Raw genomic sequence first — 5,394 nt, forward strand, 5'->3', positions numbered from 1 at the left:
GATTTTAGAAGGCTTTGAGGAGTTATAAATTTGTTCCCCATTAATGTTTCTTAATTCTTTTGAAAAGCAAAAAAGTATAATTTGGCTTGACTTAAGTGTAATTAATTTTGGACTCTGGCTTTAAATGTGTTTCAGTACATAAACCAAGTCATACTGAGCCTCAATATGTATCTGGTTTACACTCCTGTCTTCAGAGCTTAGGAGAGTATATGACATATACTAGGTATTTCAACTTGTGGTTGAATCAACTGCTAGAACCCTAGTGGCTAGGGAAAATACCTGAATACCATTTCTTGTTGTCTGAGCCATTCCATCATCACAGCCACAGTGATGTCACCATGGAGGGAGCCGAAATTTGAAGGGACAAGCTCAATAACAGATAACCTTAAAGGTATATTTTCAGCCCTCAGTTTTAGCCATCTTTCTATTACATGACAATGACTCCCTCACCCCCACCTCACTCCCAGACAGAGTTCATTTAAATGAAGACAATCCAATTCTCTCTTTGGAGCCTGGAGTTGGTAAAAACACATGGGTCTCAGCCTGGGCTGGTTAGCTTGAATGAGCCAGTGGAAACCTGTCGAAGAGAGAGAAGGAAAGATTGGAGAAAGAGGGAGCAATAAAGAGTATCCAGGGTGCTCTGAAATCTCTTTCTTTGATAATAAAGGTCCACCTTGGCCGAAGCTGTTTTGAGATGACTTTCTCTTTAGCTACAACCAAAGTAACCTTGATCTAGGTAATGACATCAGTGTCTTGAACCCAGGGCTTTAGCGCTGCTGGTTGTCCTTCTGTCAGTCTCATCCCCACAGCCTGGGGGAAGCACTGCAGTCTCATGGGTATCTTACAGGTCATCTGAATATCTTCTGCCCTAACTCAGTCCATCTTGTCTGGTAGAGGGGAGAGGGCAAAGAGCCATTAATGCTTTAATCTCCCTTTGGCACCAGTGAAAATAAAAAACAAGCCAGCAGAACCAAGAGAACCAGCAGAGGCACAAGTAATCCATTTTTCTAGGCAGCTAGCAGACACTTTTGGGGCCTGTTAAAGATAACCAGACGCAAAAACAAGACAATTCTGCAGCTTTGTCCCCAGGTAAACTGAACTCAAAAATGAAAAATGCATGACAAGAAAGCTTTCTGGGAAACCCATAAAAGAAGCCAGTGTTACCTGAGTGCCATTTTTCTTTTTTTTTTTCCTTCTTCTTTTTTTTTTTTTTCTAAAAAAATATGGAACGCTTCACGAATTTGCGTGTCATCCTTGCGCAGGGGCCATGCTAATCTTCTCTGTATCGTTCCAATCTTAGTATATGCGCTGCCGAAGCGAGCACCCATTTTTCTTAAAGTCAAATGTACAGTCTGTGTTTTTCTATCATGCTTTTATTCTTCAGTTCAGTTCAGTCACTCAGTTGTGATAACTAAAGGTAATTTTGTCTTTACCTACTCAGATTTTCCTTTTTCCTTACATCAGTGTCTTTGCGACCCCTTAAACTGCACCACACCAGGCTTCCCTGTCCATCACCAACTCCCAGAGCTTACTCAAACTCATGTCTATCGAGTCGGTGATGCCATCCAACCATCTCATCCTCTGTCATCCCCTTCTCTTGCCTTCAATCTCTCCCAACATCAGGGTCTTTTCCAATGAGTCAGTTCTCTGCATCAGGTGACGAAAGTATTGGAGCTTCAGCTTCAGTCCTTCCAATGAATATTCAGGACTGATTTCCTTTAGGATTGGCTGGCTTGATCTCGTTGCAGTCCAAGGGACTCTGAAGAGTCTTCTCCAACGCCATGGTTAAAAAGCAACAGTTCTTCGGCACTCAACTTTCTTTACGGTCCAGCTCTCAAATCCATACATGACTACTTACTTGAGATCAAAAGAAAACCACTCACTCACAACTCTGTAAACCTATGGTCAGGGTGATCCAACCTTGAAGGTCTAAGGAAATGGTAACCCTTGGATAAGCCCATAGTGAATGCGTTAGAGATCTCCTTATGGGAAAGCAACTCTGAGATCAACAGCAGAGTCCTCCTCAGAAAGAACAACCAGAGGGTGACTGTCAATTGTAAAATCTTGATGTGACTGAATGCAAAGTTCTTACAAGAAGATTTTAAAAATTGTAATGCAAGGTATTTTAAAAAATGCCCCACCCCCCAGCCATCCGAAGTTCTCTTGGCCCCTCCAGTCCCCTCAGAGATCCATGGCTTGAGTCATGTTCCCACCACGGGGTCTGGAAGATGATATCACAGCCCTTCCTCTCTTCCCTGGGCATTTTGAAGCTTCTGCCAGCCAGTGTGTGTGTGTGGCCAAAGATGGTGACTTCTGAGTAGGGCTTCTCTGTTTGAAAAGAAACACTGACTGTCCTTTCAGTTGTGAAAGTTGAAACCAAGAAGAGTTTGAGTGAGAAGTTGGGAACAAAAGAAGGAGATTCCCAATTTCTCTCAGAATTTGTGGGGAGGTAGGCTGGGGATGGTAGAAGGGGAAGAGGGGACTCAAGAGTGGGGACCAGTACCCTGGCAGGAGGCCTGGGCTAAAAAGGCAGGTCAGCTAGTCTGAGACTCTCCTCTGTGGGACAGGAGGTGAGCTTGGGGAACAGAGTGCATGGCCTGTGCCTGAATCACCTACCATTGTCTCCAAACCTTCAGTAAAACCAGTGACACAAAAAGGAAGACCATGTGAATGTTCTAGAACAAGCCAGGGGGCTACAATGCCAGAGAGGGAGCAAGAAGGTGCCCAAAAGAGGTCAGGCAGAGGCCTGGACAGGGTTCTGTGTAAGAGTCAGCCTCCTCCCCATTTCCTTTCCCAGAGTTCCTGCCTTCTCCATGAGGGTCCTGGGTATTTGGGGATAACTGGGACACACAACTGTCTCCAGCACTTTGTGCTCTAATATCTTTCTTCTCTCAATATCTTCATCTTTCCTTGTGTCCATTTTCACATCTATGTCTTAATTTTCAAGGAAATGATACATTTCTTCTAAACACAAACTGATCTCTGCTTTTTTTTTTTTTAATTGAAGGATAATTGCTTTACAGAATTTTGTTGTTTTCTGTCAAACAACATGAATCAGCCATAGATATAAAAATGTCCCCTCTTGAACCTCCCTCCCATCTCCCTCCCCATCCCACCCTTCTAGGTTGTCACAGAGCCCCTGTTGGAGTTCCCTGAGTCCTACAGAAAATTCCCATTGGCTGCCTGTTTTACATATGGTATTGTAAGTTTCCATGTTACTCTTTCCATACATCTCACCCCCCATCCTCCTATCCCCCCGCCCCATGTCCATGAGTCTGTTCTCCATGTCTGTTTCTCCATTGCTACCCTGAAAATAAATTCATCAATATCATCTTTCTAGATTCCATATGTATGCGTTAGTATATGATCTTTCTCTTTCTCTTTCTGACTTACTTCACTCTGTTTAATAGGTTCTAGGTTTGTCCACCTCATTAGAACTGACTCAAATGCATTCCTTTTTATGACTGAGTAATATTCTATCACATATATGTACCATAGCTTCTTTATCCATTTATCTGTCGATGGACATCTAAGTTGTTTCCATGTTCTAGCTATTGTAAATAGTTCTGCAATGGTCTCTGCTTTTAATGGTGATCCTTCTTTTTCTGTTGTCTCTCAGAATGAATGAAGCAGCTACCATCCAGCCCAGAATTTCCCCAGAGGGAAGTGTCCTGGCCTGGTCCCTAATGCCAACCATGAAACAAACACCAAGGAAGCACCTACTTGGGGCAGCCCCAGGCCAGGCACTGCACATGAAGTGGTTGAAGATACACTTCATGAGGCTGCCTAATAAATCACAGTTTTAACTTCCTCTTTGATCCAAAAGTTCTAGGTGAGGTGTGCATGAGTTAAGTACACATGTGCTCAGTCATGTCGAACTCTTTGTGACCCCGTGGACTACAGCCTGCCAGGCTCCTCTGTTTATGGGATTTCCCAGGCAAGAACACTGGAGCAGTTGCCATTTCCTTCTCCAGGGAATCTTCCCAACCCAGGGATTGAACTCTCATCTCTTGTGTCTAATGAATTGGCAGACGGGTTCTCTACCAGCTGTGCCACCTTGAGAGTGTGTATTTCATAGGAAAACATAAGGAAGTGAATTGATGCTTTTGAACTATGGTGTTGGAGAAGACTCTTGAGAGCCCCTTGGAGAGCAAGGAGATCAAACCAGTTAATTTTAAAGGAAATCAGTCCTGAATACTCATTGGAAGGATTGATGCTGAAGCTCCAACACTTTGGCCACCTGATGCGAAGAACTGACTCATTGGAAAAGACACTGATGCTGGGAAAGGTTGAAGGTGGGAGGAGAAGGGGACAACAGAGGATGAGATGGTTAGATGGCATCACCGACTCAATGGACATGAGTTTGGGCAAGCTCCAGAAGTTGGTGTGTGGACAGGGAAGCCTGGCATGCTGCAGTTCATGGGGTCGCAGAGTTGGACATGACTGAGCAACTGAACTGAACTGAAGGAAGTGAAAAGACACCTCTGTGGTCTTCTTTCCCAAAGTCCATAACCCAAATCTAATCATGAGAAAAACATTAGACAAACTGAGGGATATCCTACAAAATACCTGATCAGTTCCCTTCAAAAGTACCAAGGTCATGAAAAGCAAGGAAAGACTGGTAAATCCTAAAAAAAAAAAAAAAAAAAAAATCTGTAGTTAATAATATCAGACAAATGTGACTTTCTTATTTTTTACAAATAACCATGGTTATGTAAGATTTTAACATGATGGGAAGTTGGATTAAGGGTATGTGGGAACTGTCTGTACTATCTTTGCCACTTTTCTGTAATCTAAAATTATCACAAATTTTTTTTAAATTAATAAGGGGAATGCATAAAAATGAATCAATAGTTAAGCAAATATTCAAGCTGGCATAATTCTATTTGTTTTTCCCCCTAATAATCAAGAAAACAGACTGAAATAAAAAAGACTACACATCAATAGCAAAATGTTAATAGATGTTAGCACGAGATAATAATAGATAATTTTACTTTTGTTTCCTGCATTTCTCAATCGCCTTCCATGAATATATTTACTAACTTTGTAATAATTGTTTTAAAAGCTATATGGAGAAAAAATGACCTACACTCTGTGGACCCGAGAAGGCCCAGAGGCCAGAAGATACACCCATGGTAATTCTGCCTGGTGCTGAGCAGAAACGAGATGAAGCCCTGGAGAAAAGACAAGAGAGCTTTCCAGGAAAGCAGAGCATCGGAATGCAAAGCGTGTTCAGGCTCTGAGAGCACTGGGGGACACAAAAGCCTTCAGCACTTTTGGCAGGAAGTGCACTCCCTGCTTGAACAAGACGAGCATCTCGGCTGGGTCAGTTGCCTCTCTGCGTTCTCCCCGCCGACACTCAGGAGGCAGGAAAGGTTTTCCAGGCTCAGGTGG

General features: G+C 43.0%; 1 non-coding gene across 1 annotated transcript; it reads right to left on the reverse strand.

Annotated features, from left to right (window-relative positions):
* Nucleotides 1-1,217: 1,217 nt before the first annotated feature.
* Nucleotides 1,218-1,324, reverse strand: LOC122674933. The gene has a single exon (XR_006335097.1). It is a non-coding gene; the product is annotated as a U6 spliceosomal RNA (small nuclear RNA).
* Between the last annotated feature and the right edge of the window lie 4,070 nt (nt 1,325-5,394).

This window comes from Cervus elaphus, chromosome 18 (assembly GCF_910594005.1).
Source record: "Cervus elaphus chromosome 18, mCerEla1.1, whole genome shotgun sequence".
Lineage (NCBI taxonomy): Eukaryota > Metazoa > Chordata > Mammalia > Artiodactyla > Cervidae > Cervus > Cervus elaphus.